Here is a 15,926-nt window from a genome sequence, read left to right as displayed (position 1 = left end):
ACAGTGAAGAAACCCTGTGGATGACTTCTGTTGGTAGGTTTTAGATACCTTCAAGTCATCAAGAAATAATATACTCAAGAAATTCTGCTAGAGATTGGCCAAGATGGCAGAGTAGAAAGACACTAAGCTCACCTCTTCTCACAAGCACACCAAAATCATAACTATTTGCAGAATAACCATCAATTAAAAAAAACAGAACCTACCAGGAAAGACCTTATATAATTAAAGACATAAAGAAGGCAAGACAGGTAGGAGGAGCAGACTCACAATACAGTAGAGTCTCATACCCCTGGGTGGGTGACCCACAGGCTGGAGAATAATTATATTGCAGAGATTCTCCCACAGGAATGAGAGTTCTGAGCCCTACACCAGGCTCCCCAGCCTGGGTATCCTGCACTGGGAAGACAAGCCCCCATTGCATTTGCCTTTGAAGGCTAGCAGGGCTTAATTTCGGAAGCCCCAGAGGACTGGGGGAAAGAGAGACTTCATTTTTAAAGGGTGCTGACAAAATCTCACGTGCACTGGGACCCAGCGCAAAAGCAGTAATTCAATAGGCGCCTGGGCCAGACCTACCTGCTGGTCTTGGAGAGTGTCCTGGAGAGGTTGGGGTGGCTATGGATCACCCTGGGGACGAAGACAGGAGCCATATTTGGGAGCTTGGACACTGCTGCTAGGGACCATCTTGGGACCCTCCCTCTAGTTCATTGGCACCAAGACCTGACCCCACCCAACACTGTATAGGCTGGGACACCTCAGGCCAAACAACTAACTGGGCGGGGCCACAACTCTGCCCATCAGCAGACAGGCTGCCTAAAGACTTCTTGAGCCCAAGCCACCTCTAGACATCCCTCTAGACATGGCCCTGCCCACCAGAGGACCAAAAACCAATTCCACCCAGCAGTGGGCAGGCACTGGCCCTGCCCTCCAAGAAGCATGCACTAGCCTCTAGACCAGCCTCACCAACCAGGGGGCAGACACCAGACATAAGAAAACCATAATCCTGTGGCCTGCAGACCCAGTCAGCCTATAGCAGGCCAGCCCCTACCCAGGGACCAGCTGGGTCCCAGCACTGCCCACTAGCAGGCCAATATAAGATTCAGGACACCCCAGAACCCATACCAAACTGTGTCAGGAACTGGTTCCTCTGTTCCTCCACCAATGATCTAACACCAGCTCTGGGATCCCTGGGCCCTGCAGCCAGATTCTAGGACCTGGCTCTGCCAGCCAGTAGTCCAGCACTAACCCCATGATCTGGCTTCACCCTACAGTGGGCAGGCAACAGCCCTGGAGTCTTCTGAACCCTGACTCCACCCACCAGCGAGTCAGCACTAGCCTGGGGTCCCCTAGGGTTCTGCAGCAAACTTTCTCATGACTTGGCCCCACTAACTAGCAGCCAGCAGCATCTGCACAGGGCAGGAACTGGCAACCAACTGGGCTACAGGCCAACCAAGCCTACCAGACCACCCACATAATCAGCCCACCACAAAAGAAGGAACCATGTAGCCCTCTTAGGGGGAACCCCTAGAGCATATAGCTTGGGTGATGAGAGGGGAGTGTGCTGCTGGGACACACAGGATGTCTCCTACAGAGGGCCACTTCTCCAATGCCGAGAAATGTAATAACCTACCACATACATAAATATACAAATAGCAACTTAGACAAAATGGGGCAGCAGAGGAACATGTTCCAGACAAAGGAACAAGATAACACTCCAGAAGAAGAACTAAGTTAAGTGGAGATAGGCAACCTACCCGAAAAAGAGTTCAGAGCAATGATCGTAAAGATGATCAAAGAACTTGGATGAAGAATGCATCCATAGAGCAAGAAGTTAGAAGTTTTCAACAAAGAGAAAATATAAGGAACAACCAAACAGATGAAAAAATATAGCAACAGCAATGAAAAATACACTAGAAGGAATCCACAGTAGACTAAATGATACAGAGGAATGGATCAGTGAGCTGGAAAATGGAGTAGTGGAAACCACTACCACTGAACAGTAAAAAGAAAAGAAAATGAAAAGAAGTGAGGACAGTTTAACAGACCCCTGGGACAACACCAAGTGCAGGAACATTTGCATTATAGAGGTCCCAGAAAGAGAAGAGAGAGAGAAAAGGACATAGAGAACATATTTGAAGACATAATAGCTGAAAACTTCCCTAACCTGGGAAAGGAAACAGTCACCCAAGTCCAGGAAGCACAGAGAGTCCCATACGGGATTAACCCAAAGAGAAATACACCAAGACACTGTAATGAAAATGACAAAAGTTAAAGAATATTAAGCAACAAGGGAAAAGCAACAAATAACTTACAAGAGAACTCCCATAAGGCTATCAGTTAATTTATCAGCATCAACTCTACAGGCCAGAAGGGACTGGCATAATATACTTAAAGCAATGAAAGGGAAAAAGCTACAACCAAGAATACTCTACACAGCAAGGTTCTCCTTCAGAGTTGATGGAGAAATCAAAAGCTTTACACACAGACAAAAGGTAAAAGAGTTCAGCACCACTAAACCAGCTTTATAACAAATGTTAAAGGAACCCCTTTAGGCATAAAAGAAAAGGCCACAACTAGAAACAAGAAAATTACAAAATGAAAATTTTAACCAGTAACGGAAAACCTACAGTAAAAGTAGGAAATCATCCACACACAAGGTTAGTAGGGAGGGTAAAAAAAAAGCAGTAAGATTCTGTATATTCACAATAAGCAGTTAAGGGATACACAAAATAATTAGATGTAAAATATGATACCAAAAACAGCAATCATGAGGAGAGGAGAATACAAATGCAAAATTTTAAAAATGTATTTAAAATTAAGAGATCAACAACTTAAAACAATCAAGTATATATATAGACTGCTCTACAAAAACCCCATGGTAAATGCAAACCAAAAATCTATAATAGATATACACACAAAAAAGAAAAAGCAGTCCAAACATACCACTAAAGATAGTCATCAAATCACAGAGAACAGAACAAAAAGAAGAAGGAAGGGGGGAAAAAAGACCTACAAAAACAAATCCAAAACAATTAACAAAATGGTAATAAGAACATACATATCGATAATTACCTTAAATGTAAATGGATGAAATACTCCAACCAAAAGACATAGAATGGCTGATGGATACAAAAACAAGACCCAGTATATATGCTGCCTACAAGATACTTGATCTAGAGACACACACAAACTGAAAGCGAGGGGATGGAAAAAGGTATTCCATGCAAATGGAAATCAAAAGAAATCCAGAGTAATACTTATATCAGAAAAAACAGACTTTAAAATAAGACTGTTACAAGCGACAAAGAAGGACACTACATAATGATCAAGGGATAAATCCAAGAGTAAGATATAACAATTGGAAATATTGGGTTGGCCAAGAAGTTTGTTCAGGTTTTTCCATAACATCTTATGGAAAAACCCAAATGAACTTTTTGGCCAACTCAATATATATGCACCCAACATAGGAGCAACTAAATTTATAAGGGCACATATTAACTGACATAGAAGGATAAACTGACAGTAACACAATAACAGTGGAGAATTTTAACATGCCATTTACACCAATGGACAGATCATCCAGACAGAACATCAATAAGGAAACACTGGCCTTAAATGATACATTAGACCGAATGGACTTAATTGATATATAGAGCACTCCATCTGAAACTGGAATACACATTCTTTTAAAGTGCACATGGAACGTTCTTCAGGATAGATCACTGCGGCCGCAAAAGAAGCCTCAGTAAATTTAAGAAAAGTGAAATTTTATCAAGCATCTTTTCCGACCACAATGTTATGAGATTAGAAATCAACTACAAGAAAAAAACTGCAAAAAAAAAAAAAAACAACCCACCACACACACATGGAGGCTAAACAGTATGCTACTAAACAACCAATGGATCACTGAAGAAATCTAAGAGGAAATTATTGATAAAATATACCTACAGACAGGGGCTTCCCTGGTGGCACAGTGGATAAGAATCCGCTTGCCAATGCAGGGGACACAGGTTTGATCTCTGGTCTGGGAAGATCCCACATGCTGCGGAGCAACTAAGCCTATGCGCCACAACTACTGAGCCTGCGCTCTAGAGCCTACGAGCCACGACTACTGAAGCCTGTGTGCCTAGAGCCTGTGCTCCGCAACAAGAGAAGCCACTGCAATGAGAAGCCTGTGCACCGCAACGAAGAGTAGACCCTGCTCGCTGCAACGAGAGAAAAGCCTGCGCGCAGCAACGAAGACCCAACACAGCCAAAAAAAAAAAAAAAAAACCTATAGGCAAATGAATACGAAAACACAAAGATCCAAAACCTATGGGATGTAGCAAAAGCACTTCTAAGAGGGAAGTTAATAGTGATTCAAGCTTACCTCAGGAAACAAGAAAAATTTCAAATAGACAATCTAACCATATACCTAAAGCAACTAGAGAAAGAAGAACAAACAAAACCCAAAGTTAGTAAAAGGAAAGAATCATAAAGATCAGAGCAGAAATAAGTGAAAGAGAGAATAAAAAACAATAGAAAAGATCAATGAAAATAAAAGCTGGTTCTCTGAAAAAATAAAATTAATAAATCTTTAGCCAGACTTATCAAGAAGAAAAGGGAGAGGGCTCAAATCAATAAAATTAGAAATAATAAAGAACTTACAACTGACACCACAGAAATACAAAGGATCATAAGAGACTACTATGAACAACTATATACCAACAAAAGGAACAACCTAGAAGAAATGCACAAATTCTTAGAAAGGTATGATCTCCCAAGACTGAATCAGAAAGAAATAGAAAATATGAACAGATCAATTACCAGTAATGAAATTGAATCAGTAATCTAAAAACTCCCAACAAACAAAAGTCCAGGGCCAGATGGATTCATAGGTGAATTCTACCAAACATTTAGAGAAGAGATAACACCTATCCTTCTCAAATTGTTCCAAAAAATTGCAGAAGAAGGAACACTTCTGAACTAATTCTATGAGACCAGCATCACCCTGATACCAAAACATGACAAAGATATCACACACAAAAATATTTCAGGCCAGTATCACTGATGAACATACCTGCAAAAATCCTCAACAAAATACTAGCAAACTGAACCCAACAATACATTAAAAGGATCATACCCCATGATCAAGTGGGATCTATCCCAGGGATGCAAGGATTTTTCAATATTCATAAATCAATCAATGTGTTATATCACATTAACAAATTGAAGAATAAAAACCATATGATCATATCAACAGATGCAGAAAAAGCTTTTGATAAAATTTAACATACACTTAGGATAAAACTTTCCAGGAAGTGGGCCTGGAGGGAACACACCTCAACATAATAAAGGCCATATGTCACAAACACACAGCTAACATCATACTCAACAGTTAAAAGCTGAAAGCATTTCCTCTAAGATCAGGAACAAGAGAAGGATGCCCACTCTCGCCACTTTTATTCAACATATTTTAGGAAGTCCTAGCCGCACCAATCAGAGAAGAAAAAGAAATAACAGGAATCCAAATTGGAAAGGAAAAAGTAAAACTGTCACTGTTTGTGGATGATATGATACTATACATAGAAAATCCTAAAGACGCTACCAGAAAACTATTGGAGCTCATCAACGAATTCAGTAAAGTTGCAGGATAAAACATGAATATACAGAAATCTGTTGAATTTCTATGCACTAACAATGAACTAGGAGAAAGAGAAATTGAAGAAACAATCCCATTTGCCATTGCATGAAAAAGAATAAAATACCTAGGAATAAAACTACCTACGGAGGCAAAAGACCTGTCCTCAGAAAACTATGACACTGATGAAAAAACTGAAGACAACACAAACAGATGGAAAGACATAGCATGTTCCTGGATTGAAAGAATCAATACTGTTAAAATTAATATACTAACCAAGGCAATCTAGATTCAGTGCAATCCCTATCAAAATACCAATGACATTTTTCACAGAATTGGAAAAATAACTTTAAAATTTGTGTGGAAATATGAAAGACCCTGAAAAACCAAAATAATCTTGAGAAAGAAGAACAGAGTTGGAGGAACCACACACTCTGACTTCAGACTGTATTACAAAGTCAGTAATCAAAATAGTATGGTACTGGCACAAAAACAGACACATAGATTAATGAAACAGAATAGAGAGTCCAGAAATAAACTCACAAACTTATGGTCAATTAATCTATGATAAAGGAGGCAAGAATATACAATGGAGAAAAGACAGTGTCTTCAATAAGTGGTGCTGGGAAAACTGGACAGCTACATGTAAAAGACTGAAACTAGAACACTCCCTAACACCATACACAAATTAAACTCAAAATGGATTAAAGACCTAAATGTAAGACCGGATACTATTAAACTCTAAGAGGAAAACATAGGCAGAACACTCTTTGACATAGTTGTAGCAATGTCCACCTCCTAGATTAATGAAAAGAAAAATAATTAAAAAATGGGACCTAATTACACTTAAAAGCTTTTGCACAGCAAAGGAAACCATAAATAAAACAAAAGGACAATCCACAGAATGGGAGAAAATATCTGCAAATGAAGTGACTGACAAGGGATTAATCTCCAAAATATACAAACAGCTCCTGCAGCTCAATATCAAAAAAACAAACAAACCAATCAAAAAATGGGCATTTCTCCAAAGAAGCCATACAGAGGGCCAAAAAGCCCATAAAAGATGCTCAACATCACTAATTATTAGAGAAATACAAATCAAAACTACAATGAGGTATCACCTCACACCAGTCAGAATGGCCATCATTAAAAAGTCTACAGACAATAAATGCTGGAGAGGGTGTGGAGAAAAGGGAGCCTTCCTACACTGTTGGTGGGAATGTAAATTGTTACAGCCACTATGGAGAACAGTATGGAGGTTCCTTGAAAAACTACAAATAGGACTACCATATGATCCAGCAATCCCACTCCTGGGCATATATCTAGAGAAAACAATAATTTGAAAAGATAACATGCACCTCAATGTTCACTGCAGCACTATTTACAATAGCCAAGACATGGAAACTACATAAATGTTCATCAACAGAGGAAGAGATAAAGAAAATGTGGTACATATATACAATGGAATATTACTCAGCCATAAAAAAGAATGAAATAATGCCGTTTGCAGCAACATGAATGGATCTAGCGATTATCATAGTAAGTGAAGTAAGTCAGAGAAACACAAATATCATATGACATCACTTATATGTGGAATCTAAAAAAATGATACAAATGAACTTATTTATAAAAAAGAAACAGACACACAGACTTTGAAAACAAACTTATAGTTACCAAAGGGGAAAGGTGGGGGAGCGATAAATTAGGAGTTTGGAACATATACAAACTACTACGTATTACATAGATACTCAACAAGGACATACTGTATAGCACAGGGAACTCTATTCAATATTCTGTAATAACCTACATGGGAAAGTAATCTGAAAAAGAATGGATATATGTACATATATAACTGAATCGCTTTGCTGTACACCTGAAACTAACACAATATTATAAATCAACTATACTCTAACATAAAATAAAAATTAAAGTTAAAAAAAAAAGAGAAAAGAGAACACTCATACACTGTTGGTGGGAATGTAAATTTGTGCAGCCACTGTGGAAAACAGTATGGAGGTTTCTCAAAAAACTAAAAATAGAACTAGCATACAACCCAGCAATTTCACTACGTGGTATGTATCCAAAAAAACAAAAACACTAATTTGAAAAGATACATGCACCCTAATGTTCATGTTTACATTTACAGCATTATTTACAATTGCCGAGACATGGAGACGACCTGTATCCATCAACTGATGATGGATAAAGAAGATGTGGTGTATATATATAAAATGGAATATTACTCAGCCATAAAAAGAATAAAATTTTGCCATTTGCAGCAACATGGATATGTTAAGTGAAATAAGTCAGACAGAGAAAGACAAATAGTGTATGATATCACTTACATGCGGAATCTAAAAAATACAACAACCTAGTGAATATAACAAAAAAGAAACAGACTCACAGATATAGAGAACAAACTAGTGTTTACCCATGGGGAGAGAGAAGGGGGGAAGGGCAATATAGGGAAAAAGGGTTATTATAGGATTATATGAAATCATGTGTGTGAAACTTTTGAAAATTGTTTTGAAAACCTGTTTTGAAAATTGTTTAAAAGCACTATAAAATTTAAAGAATCTTTCACTCAATAAAAAAAATTAAACAAAGAAATTCTGCTAATGTCCTCATTAACCTCAGCATCATTTTTATGAAAACTATTATAACAATTGCTAAATCTAGGTAGGAGGTATGTGGGTTATAATTACACATGATTTTTTAAACCTCCCTGCATGTTTAAAATTATTCATAATATAGTTGGGAAACAAGTTATTGAGACACTCCTATTATAGTGACCAGCTGCACTATACACGTGTGGGGAGGGAGAGATTTAATTTATGGTCATTGGTTACCCTTCTACCAATGAAGAATTTTAGGCAAGTCAGGGGGGATGTTGTGATGCAAGTATTAATTTGGCAAAAGCAACTTGCTGTTGGCAAAGTTTCTTGAAGGGTTTTATTGCTAGGTCTCAACTAAAAAACATACACTTCAAGATCTGACTGAACACATCATTATTTGTAACAGGAAGGATAGAAATAAGAAAAATAAAATTTAAAAGGGAGAGTGATGAAAATGGTGGAGGAGTAGGACATGGAGCACACCTCCTCCCACAAATACATCAAAAATATATCTACATTTGGAACAATTCTCACAGAACATCTACTGAATCCTGGCAGAAGACCTCAGACTACTGAAAGTGCAAGAAAATCTCCACATAATCAGGTAGGACAAAAGGAAAAAGAAAAAAAAAAAAAGAGAGAAAGGAATCGGGATGGGACATGCACCCCTGGGAGGGAGCTGTGAAAAGAAAAATGTTCCCACACTTTGGAAGTCCCCTCACTGGCAGGGAGATCAGCCGGGATGGCGGGTGGGAGTGCAGCAACTGGTTTGTGGAAGGCAAAACAGAGAGAGACCTGCACAGACGGTTGGTACAGGCACCCTGCGCTCCACAGCCTGAGATGTGCGTCTGCTGGTATGGGCAGGGGCTGGGTGAGGAAGCTTGGGCTTCAGAGGTCAGACCCAGAGAGAGGACTGGGGTTGGCTGCGTGGAGACAGCCTGAAGGGGCTGGAGTGTGGTGCAACTACAACTGAGGATGTACATGGAAGAAGCCTGGGCCCACCAGAGAGGCAAGGCACCACTGTTGGTGGGCAAGCGAGGAGAGGGGTGGGACCTATAGGTGCCTCTTTCCCTGTGTGTGTGCTTTCAAGCAACAGGACACTACCTACATGAGATCCAGGGGCAGGTGCAAACTGCCACTGCCATCGTGGGCTCTAGAGGTGGGTGCGGGCCACCACTGCTGCTGAGAGACCCATGAGCAGGTGCCAGCCACTGCCCCCACAAGCACAGGCCCTGGGAGTGCACATGGGCCACCGTATCGGTACATGCCCTTCAATGGGATAACAGCACATGCTGAGGAAAGAGGTGGAAGGCATCCAAACTAAAATGCAGCCCTCCCACCAAAAATATTAAACCCACACTAGCTACACAGGGACGCTCCTGCATATAAATAGCCTTCCAAGACTACAGTAGATAATTGTTTCTCCTAAACTCACAGAGTAAGAGAAATATAAGTAAAATGAAGAATCAGAGGAACCACTCCCAGTTAAAAGACCAAGAGAATTCTACTGAAGGAACAAACAATGTAACAGACTTCTTCAGTCTAATAGATACAGAGTTCAAAAAGGAGGTAATGAAAATACTGAAGAAATTAAGAAAGGCTATTGACAGAAATGCAGATTACTGTAAAAAGGAATTAGAAACTATGAGGAGGAGTCAAAAAGAATTAGGAAATTCGTTTGCCAAGATGAAAGCTGAGCTAAAGGCAATGAATAGCAGAATGAATAATGCAGAACGAATAAGTGAACTGGAAGACAAGAATAATGAAATTACCCAATCAGAACAGCAGACAGAAAGCCAACTGAAAAAAAAATGAAAGCAATATAAGAGACCTGTAGGATAATATAAAGCAGCCAATCTATGCCTAACAGGAATTCCAGGAGGAGAAGAAAGAGAAAAGGGGATTGAAAATGTATTTGAAGAAATTATGGCTGAAAACTTCCCAAACCTAAAGAAGGAAACAGATATCTAGATACAGGAAGCACAGAGGGTGCCAAATAAGATGAACCAAAACAGACCTACACCAAGACATAATCAAAATGGCAAAAGTTAAAAATAAAGAGGATTCTAAAGGCAGCAAAAGAAAAACAAAGAGTTAATTACAAGGGAACCCCCATAAGGCTATCAGCTGATTTCTCTACAGAAACATTTCAGGCCAGAAGGGAGTGGCAAAATATATTCAAAGCCTTGAAAGGGAAAAATCTGCAAGCTAGAATACTGTACCCAGCAAGATTATCATTTAGAATAGGAGAGAAAGAATTTCTCAGACAAGCAAAAACTAAAAGAATACTGCAATAGTAAACCTATCCTAAAAGAAATATTCAAAGGTCTTCTCTAAATGAAAAAGAAGCAAAAAGATATAGGAAAAAGAAAAAAAAAAAAAAGATATAGGGAAGAGAATATCACAACTGGAAAGTAAATCACTTAAATAAGCAGATCAAAAGATCAAGTACAGATCAAATACAAAAAGAAAAAAAATTATTTGTGAAAGTGACAATAAACACAAGGACAAACACAAGCAAAAGGATAAACATAAAGATGTAAAAGGACATCAAAATCATAAAATGTGGGGGAGGAGAGTAAGAAAATGTTGATTTTTTTTTTTTAAAGAATGTGTTTGAGCCTATATGACTATCAGTCTAAAGCAAGCAGACATAGGAAGGGTTTAACATACTTGAAAAACAGCGTACCCACAAATCAAACACATACAATAGATTCACAAAAAACAAAAAGAAGAGAACACAAGCATAAAAGGCAATCATCAAACCACAAAAAGAAAAACAAAAGAAAAAGTAACAAAGATGAAACATAGAATCAACTGGAAAACAAGGTTCAAATGGAAATAAATACATATTTATCAATAATTACCTTAAATGTCTACAGACTAAATGCTTCAATCAGAAGACATAGAGTGGGGGGGCTTCCCTGGTGGCGCAGTGGTTAGGAATCTGCCTGCTGGTGCAGGGGACACGGGTTCGAGCCCTGGTCTGGGAGGATCGCACATGCCGTGAAGCAACTAGGCCTGTGAGTCACAGCTACTGAGCCTGTGCGTCTGGAGCCTGTGCTCTGCAACAGGAGGGGCTGCGAAAGTGAGAGGCCCGCACACTGCGATGAGGAGTGGCCCCAGCTTGTTGCAACTGGAGAAAGCCGTCGCACAGAAACAAAGACCCAACACAGCCAAAAAACAAACAAACAAAAAAGACATAGAGTGGCAGACTGGAGAAAAAAACAAGAGCTTACAATATGCTGCCTATAAGAGACCCACTTTAGGGCAAAGGACACACAAAGATTGAAAGTGAGGGGATGGAAAAACATATTTCATGCAAATGGAAATGACAAGAAAGCAGAGGTCACAATACTCATATCAAACAAAATAGACATTAAAACAAAGGCCATAAAGAAAGATAAAGAAGGACACTATATAATGATAAAAGGATCAGTACAAGAAGAGGATTTTATGCTCATCAACGTATATGCACCCAATATAGGAGCACCCAAATACATAAAACAAATACTAACAGACATAAAGGGAGAAACTGACAGGAATACAATCATAGTAGAAGATTTTATACCCCACTCACATCAATGGACAGATCTTCTAGACAGAAAATCAATAAGGCAACAGAGATCCTAAATGATACAATAGAACAGTTAGACTTAATTGTTATTTTCAGGACATTACAACCAAAAAAACCAGAATACACATTCTTTTCAAAGTGTACTTGGAACATTCTCTAGGACTGACCACATACTATGGCATAAAACAAACCTCAACAAATTCAAGAGTATAAAAATTATTTTAAGCATCTTCTCTTGACCACAATGGCATGAAACTAGAAATCAACCAAAGAAAAAGAAATGAGAAAAAAAAAATGATTACATGGAGACGAAAAAACATTCTACTAAAAAAACTAATGGGTCAACAAGGAAATCAAAAAGGAAATTAAAAAATATCTTGAGACAAATAACAATGAAAACACAACCAAATAAAATCTATGGAATGCAGCAAAAACAGTTCTGAGAGGGAAGTTCATAGCAATACAGGCCTTCCTCAAAAAACAAGAAAAATCTCAAATAAACAACCTAACCTACCACCTAAAAGAATTAGAAAAAGAGGAACAAACAAAACCTAAAATCAGCAGAAAGAAGGAAATAAAGATCAAAGGGGAAATAAACAAAATAGTGATAAAAAAATAGAAAAAAGTCAGTAAAACAAAGAGTTGGTTCTTTGAAAGGGTAAACACAACTGACAAACGAAGTCACCAGGCTCACCAAGAAGAAAAGAGAGAGAACCCAAATAAGCAAAATAAGAAATGAAAAAGGAGAAATATCAACCGATACCACTGAAATACAAAAAACCATAAGAGAATATTATGAACAATTGTATGCCAACAAATTTGACAACCTAGAAGAAATGGACAAATTTCTAGAAACATAAAGCCCACCAAAACTGAATCAAGAAGAAATAGATAATTTGAACAGACCTATCACCAGAAGTGAAGTAGAATCTGTAAACAAACAAAAAAAACCCAAAAAGAACCTCCCTACAAACAAAAGTCCAGGACCAGATGGCTTCACAGGTGAATTCTACCAAACATACAAAGAAGAAATTTTACCAATCCTTTTCAAACTCTTCCAAAAGATTGAAGAAGAGGGAACACTCCCAAAGCCATTCCATAAAGCCACCATCACCCTGATACCAAAGCCAGACAAAGATACCACCAAAAAAAGAAAATTACAGGCCAATATCTCTGATGAATATAGATGTAAAAATTCTCAACAAAATATTAGCAAACCAAATCCAACAACACATAAAAAAGATCATACACCATGACCAAGTGGGATTTACCCCAAGTTCACAAGGACGGTTCAACATACACAAAATCAATCAATGTGATACACCACATCAACAAAGGAAAAGACAAAAACCACATGATCATCTCAATAGATGCAGAAAAAGCATTTGACAAAATTCAACATCCATTCATGATAAAAACTGTTATCAAAGTGGGTATAGAGGGAATATATTTCAATGTAGTAAAAGCTATTTATGACAAACCCACAGCCAATATAATACTCAACAGTGAAAAGCTGAAAGCCTTCCCACTAAAATCTGGAACTAGACAAGGATTCCCACTCTCAGTTCTTCTATTCAACATAGTATTGGAAGTCTCAGCCACAGCAATCAGACAAGAAAAAGAAATAAAAGGTATCCAAATTGGAAGAGAAGAGGTAAAATTGTCATTATATGCAGATGACATAATACTATATATAGAAAACGCTAAAGACTCCACACAAAAATTACTAGAAGTGATAAATGAATTCAGCAGGGTAGCAGGATACAAGAGTAACATATTAGAAATCAGTTGCATTTCTTTACACTAACAATGAAATAACAGAAAGGGAATGTAAAAAAAAAAAACTTTTTAAAATTACACCAAAAAAACCCACAAAACCTTAGGAATAAACCTAACCAAGGAGATGAAAGACATATGCTGAGAACTAGAAAATATTAATAAAGGAAATTAAAGATGATTCAAAGAAATGAAAACATATCCCATGCTCTTGGATTGGAAGAATATTGTTAAAATGGTGATAGTACCCAAAGCAGATTTAATGTGATCCCTATCAAATTACTCATGACATTTTTCACAGAACTAGAACAAATAATCCTAAAATTTATGTGGAACCATTAAAGACCCAGAATTGCCAACGCAATCCTGAGGAGAAAGAACAAAGCAGGAGGCATAATCCTCTCAGACTTCAGACAATACTACAATGCTACAGTAATCAAAACAGTGTGATATTGGCACAGAAACAGGCGTATGGATCAATGGAACAGAATAGAGAGGCCAGAAATAAACCCACACATCTATGGTCAATTAATCTTTGACAATGGAGGCAAGAATATAAAATGGGAAAAAGACTCTTCATCAAGTGGTGCTGGGAAAGTTGGACAGCTGCATGTAAAGCAATGAAGTTAGAACATACCTCACACCATGCACAAAATAAACTCAAGATGGCTTAAAGATTTAAACCTAAGACATGACACCATAAAACTCCTAGAAGAAATCATAGGCAAAACATTCTCTGACATAATTCGTACCAATGGTGTTTTAGGAGGAATGATGTTTACACTGAGAAGAGGAGCAAAGACTCTGAGGGTGGTGAGCTTATGGTGAGTTTTGTTAACAGAGTGTACATTATTCTAGAGTGGCAAGTTTGTTCCTTTACTCAATGAGCATGTATTTGTTGATGATTTTCTTTCCACCAGGCACTGTACTGGGTGATAAGGAAACAAAGACAACTAAGACACAATTCTCGTCTTCTAAGAATTATAAACTAATGAGAGTTCATGAAACATGGTCATAAAGAAAACTATACTAGAAAATTAAGTTGCCTGATTTTCTACCAGGTCATTTGTCATTTGATTTTTGGGAGTTCTTTATATATTTTTGATACTAGCCCATTGTTGGTTATATACACTGAAAATCTCTTCATGTTTGTAGCTTGTTGTTTCCCATTCTTTAAGTTGTGTTTTTAATGAAAAGTTCTTGTTAAGTAATTGAATATATCAATATTTGCTTTTATAGTTAAGCTTTTTTGTATCATATTTAAGAAATCCTTCCCTCCCCTGAAGTCAGAATGGGGTATTCACTGATATTTTATTTTGAAAAACTTAAAGTTTTGTTTCTTAAATTTAAGGTCTGAATGCATTTGAAGTTGATTTTTTTTTGTATGGTGTGAGATAGTAATCTATTTCTCCTTTTGCCCTCTATATGAAGAGTCAATTTTTTGCAACTCCACTTGCTAAATAACCATACTTTTTCCCCAATGACCTGATATACCATCTCCACCCCTTCTGAAGTTTCCTAAATTAATAAGTCTATTTTGGGTCTATTTTTTCTGTTCCATTGGTCAAAATGTATATTCCTGCACCAAAAACACACTGTCTTCATTACATTAGCTTTATAATAAGCCTTTATATATTGAAAGGAAGTCACTCCTTTTTCTTCTCCTTCAGAAATATCTTGGCTATTTTTGGCTCTTTGCTTTTCTATATAAATTTTAGAATAAACTTGTTAAGTTCCGCAACACTTGAATGGGAATTTTACAGAAGAGTTAATGTGTCTGGCTAATAAACATGAAGAATAGCTCAGCTTCATCAGCAATTGAAGGAATGCAAATCATGACCACAAGGAGATATCATTTGAACCTACTGACAACAATTCAGAAGTTTAATAATACTAAAGAGATAATATGGACCAACAGAATCTCTTGTATACTCTGGTGGGAGTAGAAATTGGTACAAACACTTTGGAAAAAAAAAAAAAAGGATGAAATTACATAATATTTAACATTTGCATGTATCTTTTTACCTCTCTAGATGCAGTCTCTAGCTTTCTCCACCTTGCTCTGTGTGTTTGGAAGCTGACCTTTAGAGACTTTAATCAGTGGGTTCCCTGGCATTCTGGTTGGGTTGGGTTGAACTAATGAAAGACCCCGGCAAAACACTGGAGAGAAGGGTTGAGTGTGAGGTCAGGGTTTTTAGTGAGATCAGCTCTCTCTCTGCCAGGCTGTTGATTGGCTGAGTTCTACTAAAAGCTAGAGCTCTGTTGGGTAATACTCTCCTACAGCTGTAGCTGCCCTCTTCAGGTTCCAGTAATTCCTCCCTCTCCCTGCCTCTTCAGAGAC

Source organism: Balaenoptera ricei, chromosome 7 (assembly GCF_028023285.1).
Source record: "Balaenoptera ricei isolate mBalRic1 chromosome 7, mBalRic1.hap2, whole genome shotgun sequence".
NCBI lineage: Eukaryota > Metazoa > Chordata > Mammalia > Artiodactyla > Balaenopteridae > Balaenoptera > Balaenoptera ricei.
This window is presented reverse-complemented; position numbering follows the sequence as displayed.